Source organism: Bacillus rossius, chromosome 18, assembly GCF_032445375.1.
Source record: "Bacillus rossius redtenbacheri isolate Brsri chromosome 18, Brsri_v3, whole genome shotgun sequence".
Taxonomy (NCBI): domain Eukaryota; kingdom Metazoa; phylum Arthropoda; class Insecta; order Phasmatodea; family Bacillidae; genus Bacillus; species Bacillus rossius.
Genome location: NC_086345.1, coordinates 24,640,549 through 24,658,640, shown reverse-complemented (window position 1 = coordinate 24,658,640; position 18,092 = coordinate 24,640,549). Strand labels below are relative to the sequence as shown.

The following is an 18,092-nucleotide window of genomic DNA, read 5'->3' as shown; positions in this document are numbered from 1 at the left end:
ATCCGAGTGGGGGTCTGCTTACGAAAAGCATTTAAAGAGTTTGCCGAGGGCCGAAAAGTAGTTCTGATTTCGGATAAATTTTTTAAACTGTATTTTTAGAAGAGTTAAAATGGCTGAAACGCATGTTTTCAGAGTAATTTTAAGGCGTAAAACAACCAGTACAGATTCTTGAAAGCACTTAAGGGACTTGCATCATACATTTATCTTCATTTCTCCACCGTATAATGTCACGGTCACCGCTCAAATTTCACAATTATCCTGTAACTACGAGAAGACTGCGCGCCAGTTCTGACCCTTGCGCTTAGAGGCTACACCGCGCTCGAAACACCAGCGAGCATCGCGCTCATCATCCCGCCTCACTAACACACTCTCTCCTCTGGACTGGCGCGCAGTCTTTTCGTCGTGCGTCACCCAACATGCGACATTATTTTTAAACCTTTTGCCCTTGGGCTTTTCTTAATATTTTTTTTTCCTTCCACAGTTTATTTTACTATACATACATTTATTTCATTCAACACGCGAGTTATTTGTGAAAACTCATTAACAATTACTTTGTTCTTAACAAAAATAGAAAGACTTATGAAACAGGAATTAAATCAACATGATTGAAATTTTTTTTTTGTATACTTTAAGTAGGTGCATGCAATTTTCGCGAAATAATCTGCTCGCTCGTTAGACTGCAACAAGGTATGCCATTGTTCCCTTGTGATTGGCGGCCGTCTGCGAGAGTAAGACATCGCCCTGTCTGGCCGGGCCATTCAGGACGAGTTTGCTTCTGCACTGGATGGCTGTGATTGGTGCGCCGACAGTAGACATGCGCCTGAAATAAACCCCAGCCAACCACGAGACACAGACAATGCTACTGAGTTTTAACACACAGCTGGCCTGGAAATTTTTTCGCGAAAATTACATGGCCCTAACTATAGGATTTGATACTGTGACTGTTTTCATGTGTTTTACAATGAACGGTTTTTGAATTGTGTGGTTCTTTAAAGGTTATGGAAAGAGCAGAGGCCTTACAATGGAACAAAGGAAATCCACTGTGTGTTAAACGTTAGCACGTCCTTTTAACATGTCCGAACATGGGCCGTGAGTGCACACCTGTGCGTATACATGCACGGAACATGCTAATTAAAATGCGAGCTCATGCATGAGTATCAACTTTGCGCGGAGACCGGAAAACTCCGCGAACTTATTAATTTAAACACCCGTTCTTACGCGTGCTTCTCATAAATAAACTGGGAAACTTGCCTTCGCTGACGGTATACAGGGTGTCTCACACCTGAACATCGAGCCGAGAACAGCTGATAAGTAGAGACCTGAAAAATTCGCGGTTTCGATGACCTTCAGGATAGTCTACACATTCCTCTGTACACTCGGGCATATAACGCCAGTTCGTTGGCTGCTGACTTGTTACTCGTCTCAACTGGTTTGCCTGTGATTTGTTACTTCTTTGGTTGAGGGTTTCTCATTGGCCCAGAGTCGCCCAGATGAACAGTGAGCCAATAGTAAGAACAGCTTAAAGGTATATGTGTATGAATTTCAGACTATCGCGAAATGAATCTGCGAATTTTTCCGGTCTCTACTGATAGGCTAGTTAATTACAATTATAAATCAACATTAAGAAGTGTCGTTCTATGTAAGTTATGCAAGTTTTTCTTCTAGGCTTCTGTGTTGAGGCCACATCCTTTGTAGCTGATGAGTTGCCCGACGTTTCAGAGTGCTTTGTTACAGGCATCATCAAGGGCGTATAACAACTGAGGCCTAGAGTACTAGTGCGGTATTTATATAATGTAAAAAAAAGGGGGGGGTTGTCTGTAAAGTCGGTTTACGGACGATAATTTTACGTGATAACGTCATAAGAAAACATTGATGAAAAATTGCATACTTTTAAAAATTTCAAATATTAGTTACAGTTTTTTTGCAAATTTAATTTAAATAAATTCATTAAATATAATCACGAACAATTATTTATATAAATAAACTGAAATCAAATCAATGTCAACAAATTGTTAATCTGAAATGATGAAATTGTAAAATAATTAAATTAATTTTTTTAAATTGCTGCTTTTAAAAAGCCCGCCTTAACCTGTTTTATATTATGGAAGATTTTCTCGCCGGATGGTTGGCCAGTTCTTGCACGCTCGGCTCAGGCGGAACGTGACAATGAGTCATACAATGCAGCCGGCGTTCATCGATTTATAAGACGTTATCACGTCAAAATTTTTTCAAGGAGAATCCTTGGAAACTTAGTTGCCAACTATATCACTTGTAAAATGGCAAGGCAAAACTTTGTACCATTTGTAATTTAACAAGCAGTACAAGTGTACAAAAAAAACCTGCCAAAATTTTCAAGAAACAGCAAACTCCACAGAGAACAGTACATCTGCGACGAATTCAGCATAACAGAAGATTTTCAAAAAAAATGTCAAATGGTCTCTATTAGTTGATTGTTACACAGGGAGAGAAATGTCCAGATTCATGAACAAAAAACAAGCACAGAAGCAGTAAAACTGAAAATAAATTTTGCAGCACTGCCACACTTCAAACGACCACAGAAAGAATATCCAAAGCATAACTATAACACAACATCAAAACAGTTCAGAAGCCGGTTGAAAAATGAAGGATCTTCTAGGAACTGTAAGAACTGCCGAATAACCTCCCTGAAGGTTGAGGCATTGTAACGCTAGTTGCAAATAAAAGTATTATTTTTTTTCGCAGCAACAAAACTTTGGAGTATATCATACCTAAAAAAATTTGTTTCTATGTCGTAATTTTTTTTTTGCAAAGAATTGTTTTTGATGGTTCAGTTATTTGTTGACCGCTTAGGGTATAAATGGTTTTTGTTTGTCATTAGGCACAAAACTATTTATTTTTTCATGTAATAAAATAATATAATTTGATTCAAATAAAAATAAGAGTAAAGAAATTATTTAGTTGTAGCAGTAGTCCTCAAGACAGTTATCCTGTGTACATAACCCGTCAGAAATCAGAATGTTGGACGAGAGTTAGGAAAAAATAATTTCAAATGTCAATTTATGCGTTTAATTGTTTTATCGTTATGGTGATTTTTTTTTTAAATTTTGATTCTAAACCTCGTGACCTTGTTTAGTTTATGATATGTTATATCTCAGTGTGTAAATGATATTATTATTATTTCATAAAATTCAGCCAAGGATAGTTTCGTGGTTTCTGGTATTTTATGTGAATGGAACTGTAAAACGGTATTTATTTTTAAATAAGTATTATTAGCAGCTAAGACATGTTGACATGAACAGCTTATTTAAGTAAATTATGTAATTACGAATTTCGTTACTCACTGTCTCGTTCGCTGCAAGATGCTTGTTCCACACAGAAGTGACGTCATTAATCACAGGATCAGTGGCGAAGTCCGTCCAAAGGAAGAGAAGAATAGTCTTCATTTTCTGAGAATTCCGTTTGGTTTCCGAAAAAAAACTTTAATCAATTTGGAAATTTCTTTTCGTCTTCAACACCTGCAATAATAACACCGAAAGTCAGAATTTGTCTTTGTTACAACTTATTTTCCAGCACTTGCATATAATTAATAAAATTAGTAAGTTATTATAAATGTTAATGCTTGTAAAGGTTTTTTGTTCTTCGCATTAATTTTAATAGAGATTATATATTTTAGTTTTTAATGATGTGTGAAAACTATATCAATCTAATTAAGCTCATTTAAGTATTTATTAGATAACACAGTAGCCTTAAATTCTCATTTAAATAATTTGTACTTTTGTATTATGTTAATATTAGATACATTATAACATAAAACACACTTTATTTAAGAACTGAATATACACCAAATTTTTCCCACACTAGTTCAACAGTTTCACTATTTATTTTATTTTATCACGATACATGGTATTATTAAAAACATTGGTAAGAAAATGTCATGAACAAAATACACACAAATTATTATTTACTTAATTGTTATTTTTTATGTTGCAATGTGAAAATTATGTCTATAATTATGAGCGAAAGTGTTGACATAATCACTTTATTTTAGAAGACAAATTGATTTTATACACCCATCAGGAATAATAGCCGATTTTTCGTTACAATGTGATTGACTGTAGATGAGGTGTTTAAATGTACAATTAGCTTGATTATTCAATCGTTCATTGCAAAGAAACTAGCTTGATGTTATTTAAAACAGACATTTTTGCGCAGTCTGGTAGTTTGTTCGCCTGAGAGTCTGTCACAGATAATAAGCTCTTAGCCCCTTAAACACGAAAATTGTGATAATTGAAAAGTTCTGACGCGATAATATTTTTGTTATGTAAATAACATGACAGGTAATGTCATGCATCTAACAATAGAACTTTAACGATTATATCGTGAGAGTAGTATGAGCCATTTAATTGATTAAAATAATAATCGTCATTTAATCTTCGTAGGTAAAAATATCAAATTGGTGGACGATAAACTATATCTAGATCCTTGTATTTATCGAACATTGTAATATTATTTTCCGTGTTTTATCATTAACTAGAAGAATCTATTGTTGCTCTAAAGGGAAAGGAGTTTACACTTACCTGTTGGGTAAATCAGCTATGTTAATATTTCATTACAAAATAATGACACAGCATGACTACAACAAAACATTCTTTTCATACAATAGATTAAGGAAACTTCTCTTTCACATGCGTTTTTTTTTTAATCTGAGTATTTTTGAAAGACTCTTTTTTTTTTGGTAAATATTGGAAAACTGTCTTTTCACTATGTACTGCTGCCCTACCAGGTTCACTTGAGGAAATTATATCCTCCTAGATGCACTTGAATAAATAATAGGTATCCACAGAGTTGCTTTTGCAGAACAACTCTTCTTCTATGTGCACTTAGATAACTGATGTCCTTTTATGTAGATACACTTAGAAAGTTGCTGCCCCAGATCCAATTTAAAAAATGATATCGTCATATGCACACTTGGAGAACTGCTTTCCTTCCGATTGAACTTGAAGAAAAGCTGTCCTCCCAGATGGACTGCCAGAACTTACGATCTCTTATGTGCACATGACTGTTGTCCTCCTATGCACACTTGCAGAACTGCTGTCTTATTAGGAGCATGTGCAGAAATGACACTTTTTGGCGCACTTGCAGAGATGCTGTCCTCCTAGACGGACTCGCAGACATGCTGTCTTAGGAGCTCATGAAGAACCGCTGTCCAAGGAGCTCATGAAGAACCGCTGAACTAGGAGCTCATGAAGAACCGCTGTGTTAGGAGCTCATGAAGAACCGCTGTCCTAGGGACACATGAGGAACCGGTGTCCCAGGCACACGTGAAGAACCACTGTCCAAGGAGCTCATGAAGAACCGCTGAACTAGGAGCTCATGAAGAACCGCTGTGTTAGGAGCTCATGAAGAACCGCTGTCCTAGGAGCTCACGAAGAACCGCTGTCCTAGGAGCTCATGAAGAACCGCTGTCCTAGGCGCTTCTGATGAACCGATGCCCTAGGAACACATGAAGAACCGCTGTGTTAGGAGCTCATAAAGAACCGCTGTGTTAGGAGCTCATGAAGAACAGCTGTCCTAGGCACACATGAAGAACTGGTGTCCCAGGCGTACATGAAGAACCGCTGTCCCTGGAGCTCATGAAGAACCGCTGTGTTAGGAGCTCATGAAGAACCGCTGTCCTAGGAGCTCACGAAGAACCGCTGTCCTAGGAGCTCATGAAGAACCGCTGTCCTAGGCGCTTCTGATGAACCGATGCCCTAGGAACACATGAAGAACCGCTGTGTTAGGAGCTCATAAAGAACCGCTGTGTTAGGAGCTCATAAAGAACCGCTGTGTTAGGAGCTCATGAAGAACAGCTGTCCTAGGTGCACATGAATAACCACTGTCCGAGGCACACATGAAGAACCACTGTCCGAGGCACACATGAAAAACCGCTGTGTTAGGAGCTCATAAAGAACCGCTGTGTTAGGAGCTCATGAAGAACCGCTGTGTTAGGAGCTCATAAAGAATCGCTGTGTTAGGATCTCACGAAGAACCGCTGTGTTAGGAGCTCATGAAGAACCGCTGTCCTAGGAGCCCATGAAGAACCGCTGTCCCTGGAGCTCATTAAGAACATCTGTCCTAGGCGCACATGAAGAACCGCTGTGTTAGGAGCTCATGAAGAACTGCTGTCCTAGGCACACATGAAGAACTGGTGTCCCAGGCGTACATGAAGAACCGCTGTCCCAGGAGCACATGAAGAACCGCTGTCCTAGGCACACGTGAAGAACAGCTGAAGTAGGAGCTCATGAAGAACCTAGGCGCTCCTGATGAACGGCTGCAGCTGAAGGCCCTCGTCCTCGACGTGGTGCCACGAGTGCACCTGGTGACGGTAGCGCACGCGCATCACGTAGGCGACCACGCTGAACACGGTGAGGAACACGAAGGCGGACACCACCATGACGGCCGTCAGGGGCGTCGGGACGCTGAGGCCCTCTTGGGCCGGCGCTGCCGCGTCGTGGGTCAGGCGCCGCACGACGACTTCCACGCTGCCGGTCGAGGCGTCCGGTGCCTCCTCCGTCGAGACGCCGACAAGGGAACTGAGGGTCGGGTCCTCCTGCCAGGCGGTTAGCATTCTCGAGGAGGTAGCCGAATTTATCAGGGCTGCAGAACTAGCGTCGCAGTCAATCTATCTTCAATCCTACCAGGCGTTCAGCATTCTCGAGGAGGTAGCTTAAGTTATCAGGGCTGCAGAACTAGCGTCGCAGTCGATCTACCTTCAATCCTACCAGGCGGTCAGCATTCTCGAGGAGGTAGCTTAAGTTATCAGGGCTGCAGAACTAGCGTCGCAGTCGATCTACCTTCAATCCTACCAGGCGGTCAGCATTCTCGAGGAGGTATCTTAAGTTATCAGGGCTGCAGAACTACCATCACAGTCGATCTATCTTCAATCCTACCAGGCAGTCAGAATTCTCGGGGAGGTAGCTTAAGTTATCAGGGCTGCAGAACTAGCGTCGTAGTCGATCTATCTTCAATCCTACTAGGCGGTCGGCATTCTCGAGGAGGTAGACGAATTTATCAGGGCTGTAGAACTAGCGCCGCAGTCGATCTATCTTCAATCCTACCAGGCGGTCAGCATTCTCTAGGAGGTAGCCGTAGATATCAAGGCCACAGGACCAGCAACACAACAGTCGATTTATCGGATCACTTGCAGGAGATTCTTGTGTTCGCGGGGATCCTACGTTCACACGAGCTCTTCTGTTCGCTGGCGCCTATGTTCACACGAGCTCTTCTGTTCGCGGGCACCTATGTTCACACGAGCTCTTCTGTTCGCTGGCGCCTACGTTCACACGAGCTCTTCTGTTCGCGGGCGCCTACGTTCACACGAGCTCTTCTGTTCGCGGACGCCTATGTTTACACGAACACTTTTTTGTTCAACAATACTAGAGCCGGAAGAAGACGCGACGCGCACCAACGCGTGACTAACGAGAAAATGCCGCGTTCAACGCCACGACCGGCAGGAGATAAGATAACACAACGAGATAAGTTGACTCAAGCTCCAAGCCTTCATTTCCTATCAGCTGCGTGACGCGTACACGCAAACAAAAAAATTCCTCACAAATAAACACCGTCATCTGAAACATATTTATGACTATCTAACATTTCTCATTACTAACCAATTGCGCACTGTTTTTAATATTTCTGTCTAGTACTATATTTATATGTTTCCGATACTAGGAAACGGTTTCATGTCCACTTTCACGATGGTATAATACGCAAAATACGTTCCATGTTATACTTCCGATTTCACATATTTTTCGATGGGTTGCCAATGCTAGTTTAAACACCTTTTGCAATTTTAGAGGTTGATATTTTAAAACCCCGACTATTTTGAGATCGTTAGTCATCTGTTTATAGCTATTTCATTGACGAATTAGAATATTTCAGGTACAACAGCCGCCGCGTTAATCGTTTTAATCGTTATTAGCTGTAGCACATGTCTGACCGGCATTAAACCGTCAGCGAGGTAGGGCATAGTGGTTACTTGAAATATAGAACGTAAAACAAGGCCGGGCTTTGAGAAACCAAGTAAGCACCAAAAGCCCAGCCAAGATTTAATTTTACTTTTTTATTTTTTGTGTTCTACGCGGAAGATTGCTTGCACACAGGGAAGTAACAGAGTTTATGAATAAAACCTAAATTTCCGTCTTCTTTGTGAGCGCCAAAAGCGGAACTAGTTTTATATTCGTCGCATCAGGAAATTTCACGAAACTTTACCACTCTTCAAAAAAAAAATATGTTTTCTTTTTACGATGGCAGTTAGCTTAGAAAGCGAAGAAAGCGAATGAAAGGAACATTTCTAAATAAACCTGACTGTAAAAATATTTGTTAATCTCAGAAACTTACCAAGCATAAAAATTTCCGCAAATATTTGTTGAGCATATTTTTTTTTTCTAGAAAGAAAACTGGCGTTAATGTAATCTTTCAAAAAACATACTTTTTGCAAACACAAGGATATATATTTATGTATATTTTTGCTATTTATCTGTGTATTAATTATACTATGGGTTAAATAACAAGTATTTGACTTTACAAATCCTTAAAAACAGTAATCTTCGTACCTTAAAGACCCGGACCAAATCAACATTAGCATTTCACCAACATAACACTGTATTATACACAGAACTTGAAGTTCACATAATTCAAGCTAACTAGCTACAATCGTATATTGAGGTAATAATTTACACAAGCCTGGTGTAAGTACTAATATGTGTTTGCTCGAGATTTAACTCTTGCTTAATGCATTATTATTGCTAAAAAAACATTATGCGTTTTCGACCAAGCATAAGCTCTGAACGTCCTAATGCGTAGTCATTTGAGAACTTTATTTTATAAATAAGAAAAAATAAGAACTTACGCGTGTTTTATAGATTGTGTAATTTTTTTTCATGTTCCCACGATAAATATAATGCCCCAATTTCCAAAGAATAAAAACGTGTAACTTAAGTCTGCATCTAATTTCGACATTCTCTTACTTTTGTGGATTTTGTTCTGTAAAAAGGGACTGAGCGTGCTTTATTGTGCACATAGAATGCTGTAAGGGTACAGATGTGGTTCTAAACTCTAATTTTTATGTCTCTGGAATGATAATAAAGGCGGTTCCTCTAATTTCTGTGTCTTTAATCCTTTTTCGTGCGTGCAGCCGGGGTTCATCGATTTATTAGACGTTGTCACGTCAAAAATTAGAATTATGAAATTTTACAAAGGATCCTTTTAGAAAAACTAGTGGGCAAGAAATAATTTGTAGTACTGCAAGAAAAGTATTGTAACTCTGTACCTCACATGGCAATGGTTATTTTTGCATACATGAATTAAATCCTTTTTCGAGACATTAATTTAATTTTTTAATTTTTAAACAATGTAAAATATAATCAAATATTCAATAATTGAACTTTATTTTGTTTAATTTTGCTTATTAATTTGCGCAGTTTTAAGAACTGCAAAGCTATTACGGGAATGGTTTACAAATAACTGTAACTATTGGAGGTACTGGGACAACACAAAGCATAAATTCCCGGGTAAAAAAACCCGACCCAATATTACTGCAAACTCTATTATGCAGTAATACAGTTGTTTTCATATAAAGATACAAATTGACAAATGTCTGCTGTTTAACATAAATAGGTATATCTGTTCCATTTACATACATATTACGACGGTCTATTCTAGCCAATGACGTTTGACATCGGTGCAAAAACTTCGCGAGCGAGACAGATTCCCACGATTTGAGAAATTTTATTTTTCCATTGGTGAAATTCGTGTTGAATCATTTGTTTTAGAAACGTGGCTAAACAGGTGCATTGGTAAAACTGTCGTTTTCGGTATTAAACCTATTTAAACTTTGTTCCTAACTTTTTTTTATGAAATTATAAAAAATTATTTCGTGTTCAGTGATTTTTTCGAATGAATGTTAAATTTAATAAATAATACACGTAAACTCCAAGGGTCGTAGATATTTGGTGCGTATGTTATGGCTAGAGACCTGAAAAATTCGCGGGTTCATTACGTGTTATGCTAAAATTCAAATAATTATAGGCTACCTTAGTGGATTGGATACTTTATTGACTGATGGCCTCTAATTGGCCAAGAGTCCTACATATTAATAGTGAACCAATAGCAGAAGTAGCAGAACGGTATAATTATTTGAATTTTAGCATATCACGAAATGAACCCGCAAATTTTTCCGGTCTCTAGGTATGCATATTTCGCGAAAATATTCCGAGACCAGCTGAAAGTCAAAACAATGTAGCACCATCTGTGTTCCGTGATTGGGTGGGTTTCTTTCAGGTTCATGTCGATTGTTACAACACCAATCACATTAGGTCAATGCGGAATCAAACGCGTCCTGAGTGACTCGGCGAAACAAGGCGACGACTTCTCTCGCAGACGGCCGCCAATCACAAGGAAGAAACCTCTGGTGTGGGTATACCTTGTTGCAGTCTAGGAGACGTTAAGGTTTTTCCGTGATAAATTCCTGCCCCTATCAATAAGTTGTTAACTGACAGACGAATCAGTGGGCTTCTCTACAAATCTGTACGCAAATACTGGACATTCGCGGTTGAATCAGTGAGTTAAGTCACTGAAACCATCTGTAGATATAACCACTGATTCAAGTGAAACAGTTTTAAGAAATGGGCAATTCAGTTCCCCTGAAACTGAATATTTTAATTTATTTCGAATATATGTAATGAAAATGCGGCCAAGCTGACAGAAATTTATGCATACATCGCTGTAAAGATGTTGTGCCATTTTATAAATTCTGTCAAACGATTTTTAACCAGACTAAAGATTACAAAGATTACAAATGCATGAGACGTTTCTAAATCCTCCCTGATTAGATAGATAAGTGAAAAGATAAAACGTTATCCAGAGCTTGAAGAATGATTTCGTAGAATTTAGTGATTAAGATTTATTATTTTTTTTTGCTTTGTCTTACATGTCAGGAAGTTTTTGATATTTTTTCCCGCCACTATTTTCTTGAAAATTTCTTCGGATAGTTTTTTTTTTTAATTTATGTTGCTGGTTTGGTCAATCATTATTAAACCATATATTTACTAATGTTGTTTTGAGCTGTAAACTGTACATTTTCTTTGTAAATTGAACATAAATGTTCATACATATCGTTGTAAAATTGTACATTTCATAAAAACAACCGTATCACTAAACAAAATGGAGTTCACAGTATTACTGGGTTCGGCATCTTACCCGGGAATTCAGGCTTCGTCTTTTTCCTGCATCATTTACTAAATTTACAATTACACTTAACATGTTAATTTCACTACTTAAAAATATTTTACTTTTTTTATGATATCTTTTACTAAACTATGGTTATTATTTGCTATTTTCTCAGTGGCCCAGCACGGTATCAAACCCACAACATTTTGAATAATAGTCAAGCATCTTAACCTCATGACCAAAGTCCACAAAGACTTCAATGAAGAAATACTACCATACTACTATCATATCCTACTACTATCATATCCTAGTGTAAATAAAATTGGCTTTCGTCAGTATTAATAGTAAAAGGAATTTTTTTTTCCTTGGGTCGTTGTAATTTTACTGTGAAAAATTTTACGTACTTTACAATTACAGTGTATTGATAAAAAAAAATAGGACGTTGATTAATTTAAATCTTGTTGTATGTGTAATTTTACATGTGTTATTTAACAAATCGGTTATTGAAATAAAATATTTACATTCGTGCATTTTTACCGAAGCCCTTATCACAATTGAGTTATCTGTATGCATTTGTTTAAGGATTTGAAATTTGGTGGAAATATTCCTTGAGTACCCTAAGGGGGAAATAAAAAGATTTTTTTTTTAAATTCCATCCCTAAAGAGGTGGAAAGGGGTGGTACAGTTTGTATGAAGTGAAATACCACTCAATGACTCACTAATTATTAGGTATTATAAGATGTAAAGACTTGAAATTTGGCAAGTTTATTCCTTTTGCTACAGAGACATCAGCTAAGAAAGGATTTTTCGAAAATCAGCTCCCAAGGGTGCTTCAGCTTGTTCATTACAAAACCTACGTGATAATATATCTAAAACGCAAATGATAAAATATTATGAGCTAAAAAAATTGCAGAGAAGCCCTATAACTCGATGGCTAGATGCCGACTTTTTTCCCCCGTCAACGGGTCCAACGATACTTAACTGAATACAGCGCCGATCTATTTATAAATCTTCTCCAAATTTCGAGAAAAAGTTAGTTCTGGAACACTGACAGCTAATTTTAAGCAAAAAAAAAATACTTTTCCAATTGTTTAACTTTCACGAAATGAAAAATATATACAACGCATACTTTTTGCATAATTAGCTGCCAAAGTTACATTTTTTTTAACGTTTTTGGGTTGTACAAATAAGGAGAATTTAATTTAATGCAGAACTGAAACGTTTTTAGGTTTAACTGCAATGCCACTGGATACTTCAAGAAATAGTTTGAATTTTATTTCAGAAAATATTAATTAATTTTTACCTGGCATTTCAAAATTCTCAAATTTGTAACGATTTTGACAGCCAAGAAACATGAAATGAGTTTTTTGTGATAGAAATGCAAACCATTTCTTGAAGTAGCCAGTGGCATTGCAGTTATACCTAAAAAAAAAAAAAGTTTCAGTTCTGCAATAAATTAAAATTATCCTTATTTATACAACCCAAAAACGTTCAAAATGTAACTTTGGCAGCTAATAATGCAAAAAAGTATGCGCTGTATATGTTTTTTTTTTCATTTCTTGAAATTTAAACAATTGAAAAAAGTCTAAAAGTTGATCTGTGATTGATATAATTGATTTTGATAGTCTTTTTCGTACAGATTTGTAGAGAAGCCCACTGATTCGTCTGTCAGTTAACATTTTGTTAACAGTCTTTTCAATCCTTGTAATTTCGGAGATTAAATAAACTACTTCGAATTTTTGCTGGAATCAAATTAGCGCGTCTGTTCGAACACGGAGGATGCAATACGACAGCCAGATATTGTGTGAATGAGCACACTGGTAGACACCCCATTAAGCCCGTGTACTTCGAATGTCACGACTCTTCGGAGGCCCTCGATAGAGAGAGAGAGAGAGAGAGAGAGAGAGAGAGAGAGAGAGAGGTAACTCAGAGAGGTTGGAGGCTTCACCGGTGGAGCGAGAAACAGACTGGCGACGACACCAGCGGATTCTCGGAGCGACGCAAGAGTCGAAGTGCGACGAAGAAGGTTAGCAGCCCCTTTTTGGCGAGCGATAGCGGGCGACGAGATTCGAACAACTTCGCGCGCGGAGCTCGTAGACGAAGGGGGGGGGGGGGTGGGGGTTGACGAGTGAGTGATTGTCATGTAAGGAGCTGATATGCGCGACGGTTCCGAAGCGTTTATCCCATTACCGCTCGCTCGCGCGACAGGCATCGTGAAGTGGCGGGGGGGGGGGGGGGGGGGGGGGGTGTCGCACAGAGTAAGGGAATTGAATTATAAACACTGTGGTCCATTTCGCAACGTCACAAATAAAACCGAACATGCCTCCTCCACCCCCACCACCATTTATCCCCCACCCTCCACGTCAGGACCAGATTAGCGAGCGGACGCTTCAGCCATATGGAAAGGGTTGGAAAGGAGGAGGGGTAAATAGAGGAGAGAAATCAAGGAGGAGGGGAAGTGAGGTGAAACAATGTGTTCACTCACCCCCAATCCACCCCGGATGTCAGATCACGTTATCCGCGAAATTAAATCGATGTTTGTTTTGTCGATAGCCAAAACATTTTCAGTTACAAGCCGATTGTTTTGTTGTATTTTGCTCGGATTTGTATCACCTGTGACGAACCGGTAAAAAAAAAAAACTAGAAGTTCCGACTCAACGATTTCGAAATATCGAAACATAAACGTCAAAATAAAGTGGTTTCGATGTCCTGGAAACAAATCAACATACAACACAGTTATAAATCACAGTAAAAATTTTCCAACTCTTCAAAGAAGAATTCACCTCAAATAAATGAGGAGTTATTCCAAACAACTGGGTATTTTTAAAAACTCCACGCCGTATTTGAACTTACAAATGCTGTTTTTTTTTTTTTTTAATAGATAGGGTAAACACAAGCTTGGAAGAAACAAGTGTGTTTTTTGCACGAGACTTCACCAGTTTTTGAATGTTTTTATTACATATTAAAATTATTCTTGTTGATTCAAGTTCCAAGTAGTGAACATTGTACCGTCAATTTCCGAAGAAAACACAATGCATTTTTGGGTTATGGGGATAATTTTTAACGAGTATTCTTCGTAACTTTTTAGGTTAACATTTTTAACAGTGTAGGCAGATTATTTTATGTGAGTCGTGTTCCTATATGATGAGGGGTAGTATTTTCCGTGGAAAAAAAAAATCTGAACACTTAATAACCTTCCTTAAAAAAATATCCGCTTTAGAGAGGTTTCTTCCTTGTAATTGGCGGCCGTCTGCAAGAGAAACAATTTTTTTTGGCGGGAAATTCAATACGTGTTTGCTGTCATTCGTGTGCCAACAGTAGACATGTGTCCGATAGAAATTAAACCAATCACGAAACACCGACGAAGCGTCAGTGTTTTGACGTACAACTAGTCTCCGAATCTTTTCGCGGATTATTATATATGTTCCTGAGTATGATTGATTTAATAAATAAATTACATAAAAAAATCTTTCTCAGTTGGTGTGAGTCGCGAACGGAATTGACGAGCATCCGATACTTTCATTGGTAAAATTACAACAGTCTGGGGTACGTGTGCGAGGAAAAAAAATTATTTTATTGCGTTGGTAGTAATGCGGTATCGTATTTATCGATTCGTAACTAACACAGTTCTTTATGACTGCTGTATTTGTAGCAAGTATCGTAAAGCCATAGGTACAGACGTACAAAATTCGCGGGTTCAATGACCTCCAGGATAGACTCTACTACACTCGACACACTCGGGCAAATGCCAACTGTTCATTGGCTGCTGACTTGTGAGTCGTCTCGACTGGGTGGCCTGTGATTCGACACTTCTACGAGTGAGGGTGTCTAATTGGCCCTCATTAATCCGTTAAACCAGTGGTAGAAGCAGCGCTAAGGTATAATTACTTGAATTGTAGCATATCACGAAATGAATCCGCGAATTTTGCAGGTCTCTAGCCATAGGTAACGTGCTTCGTAAAAACATAAAATTAAGTTATAAATATAATAATAAGTACTGCTAGCTGCTGCTGATATACTAAAAACTTCAACGGGGCGAGGTTTAAATTAATTTTCTACGGGATATGGGGCGCTCTACACTATGTCAGAGCACCCTCAGACTTAATGAACCGGTCTCTCCGTCCAAACGGCTCTATCGAACCCTTTTAATCGATCGCAATCGGAAACTTGTTGCGCTAAGCGGATATTGGTAAAAAAAAAAAAATGATGGCCCTGTAATTTCAAAACCAGTTGGTGCGGTAAGCATTTTAACCGATTTTAAAGGGTCATTGTTTTAATACCGTTTTAGCCGTACCAATCCATAGATGTGGATATGACCTCAGCAACTTAATAACCTTGTTGTAATGGTCTTTCGAAAATCGCTTTGCATAATATTCATATAAGTAGTAGCTGAAGAGCCCAACGTTTTTCGGGCTTAAAGCACCGTGATGAGACTTCTTTTAGTTGGGATGGGAATAATATTTTCGAAATCTCTTGCGGACAGTAGATTTCGTTCAGATATAAAACAAACAAAAAATCACAAGAATTATTTATGAAATATTTTAATACTTTTGCTAAGCTTGAAGTTGCACTTTTTTCATTTTTTATCAGGAGCTTGGGACTTGCTTTCCGAAAAAAAGGAATTTTATTAAAATGCTGCCCATCTTGGTAAAAACTCATTAAATATTTGATACTTCAAAGTTTCTGTTTGGCGTTGTGAACCACCGTGGTTACACATTTACGTTCCATGTGACTTCCGTTCTATTCACGAAATTACTCCTGCAAAATATACCGTGTACCGATAGCTAGGATGTTACACACATAAAAAAAAATTACGAACAACACAGTGGAGTAGCCAAACTCCCATTAGAAGTATAAAATGTACAGACAGATGGTAAAACAGCGCATAAGCATGCATGTGCAAGTATGCAAGTGAGCCAATATGAAATATAGTGTTTTAACATCGAGCCCCCCACTCATGTGACACCCCCACCCCCGGATCTCTGTCATCTAGTCGTTGCACATTCCGTTGCGCTCCGAACGTTACCCACACGTCGCGTCGTGCTATCGGATGAAAGTAAGTTTACTTAAATATCACTATTTTGTATGGAAACAAAGAATGAGTGAAATGAAATCTACAATTTAATTGATAAATTTACTTTTATTTGCACTCAATAATTAAAATATGTTTATTACTTTAACAAAGAGATTATTTTAACTATAACTTTTATACATATTTGCTATTTAACTTCTTCCAATATGTGTTATTCTGTTAAGGATAGGACGATGATAGGAAAAGTAGGAAACGAATGGGAGTGTTTCAAGTTTAATGTACCTCGAAAAAGTCTAATCGATGGTTGTTCCAATCGAGTGGAATAGAAGTAGATGCGACGCAAGCGTACGAGTGTAACGGGACACAGCATAACGGGACAATGTGCGCAACGGGGCACTTTTTCGTGCGTGCAGCCGGCGTTAATCAATTTATTAGACGTTGTCACGTCAAAAAAAATGGACAGACTGAAAATGCGTGGTGCAGCCTAGAGAAGGAAATTGTTTTGTTTTTTTTTCTCTCAAGGAAACACTTATTACGCTATCTGTTGTGAATGGGGTGAACCAACGTTAACACGGACAAAGGGAAACAGTTTTAGTTTTAGTGAATTTTAACAAGATTAACATAATTTAATATAAATTACTTGTCGAAAATTAGGCCCAAAGCCGGGGATAAATATTTTTTTTTTTTTTAATATTTTTCGATTTTGTCGGAGACAAATATTTATATTTTAAAAATTCGGTCTGTTAGTAAAATGATTTGATAGTCGCCGTAGCTACTCTCTGGCAGTGAATTGTAGCGGTGGGTACGGGAACTTCGTGAAATTCGCGTCGAGAAATGCATCTGAAAATAACAATCTTTGCATATTTATCACCCTCGGCGTCGTTTTAAGGAATTCCGCGTTTAGTTTCATGTCCAATTTTTTTTGTATTATAAGTGTTTTGTGACGTGACGTCTAATAAATCGATGAACGCCGGCTGCACGCACGAAAAAGAGCCCCGTTACGCACATTGTCCCGTTACGTTGTGTTCAGTTACGCTCATTGTACGCTTGCGTCGCATCTATCTCTCTTCCACTCGATTGGAACAACCATCCATTTGACTTTTTCGAGTCACATTAAACTTGAATCACTCACATTCGTTTCCTACTTTTCCTATCATCGTCCTATCCTTAACAGAATAACACAGATTTTAAGAAGTTAAATAGCAAACATGTATAAAAGTTATAGTTAAAATAATCTGTTCGTTAAAGTAATAAACATATTTGAATTAATGAGTGCAAATAAAAATAAATTTATCAATTAAATTGTAGATTTAATTTCACTCCTTCTTTGTATCCATACAAAATAGTGATAATTCAATAGAAATGATTCAATTTTATTCATAAAAGTATGCAATCATTTCATCAATGTTTTGTTATGACGTTGTCGCGTTAAACTATCGTCTGTAAACCGACTTTCCAGACAAACAATTTTTTTTGTTTGCTATTTTTATCTCCAACACTCATGTCACCCCCCTCCACTGCTTTATCAAAACACTTCGCCAGCCGCGGCAAGTGTTGGCGTTGAAGAAGGAGGAAAGGGGTAGGAAGGGAAAAAAGGGAGGAAGAGTCTCTAGTGTGCAAGGAAGGATCACGGTTGAACCGCAGGTATTCGATTTTCCTCCCCCCCCCCCTTACCGTTTTTTTCCCCCACCGCCACGACCAATCTCAATTTCTCTGGAGTAGAGGCGAAGGTGCAAGGTCTAGAAAATAAGTAAAAAAAAAAAAAAAAAAAAAAAAAAAAAAAGGTTTTTTTTTTTTTTTGGAGGGTGGTGGAGGGTGTTGGAAGTGGTGGTATGTGAAGTGGATATCGAGCGAAGCCCTGACTGTCATT

The 18,092-nt window shown here is 38.1% G+C and overlaps 1 protein-coding gene across 2 annotated transcripts in view; it reads right to left on the bottom strand.

The window, feature by feature from the left end:
• Positions 1–18,092, bottom strand: part of LOC134541276 (uncharacterized) — a 75,289-nt gene that overhangs the window by 21,623 nt on the left and 35,574 nt on the right. Inside the window, exons 1-2 of one of the 2 annotated variants that reach the window (XM_063384582.1) lie at positions 4,557–7,419; positions 3,321–3,494 (exon numbers count right to left, since the gene is read on the bottom strand). The gene's annotated coding sequence lies outside the window, so the exon portion shown is untranslated. Of the gene's footprint in view, positions 1–3,320; positions 3,495–4,556; positions 7,420–18,092 lie in introns of those variants that run through there. The other variant, XM_063384583.1, reaches the window with a different exon arrangement.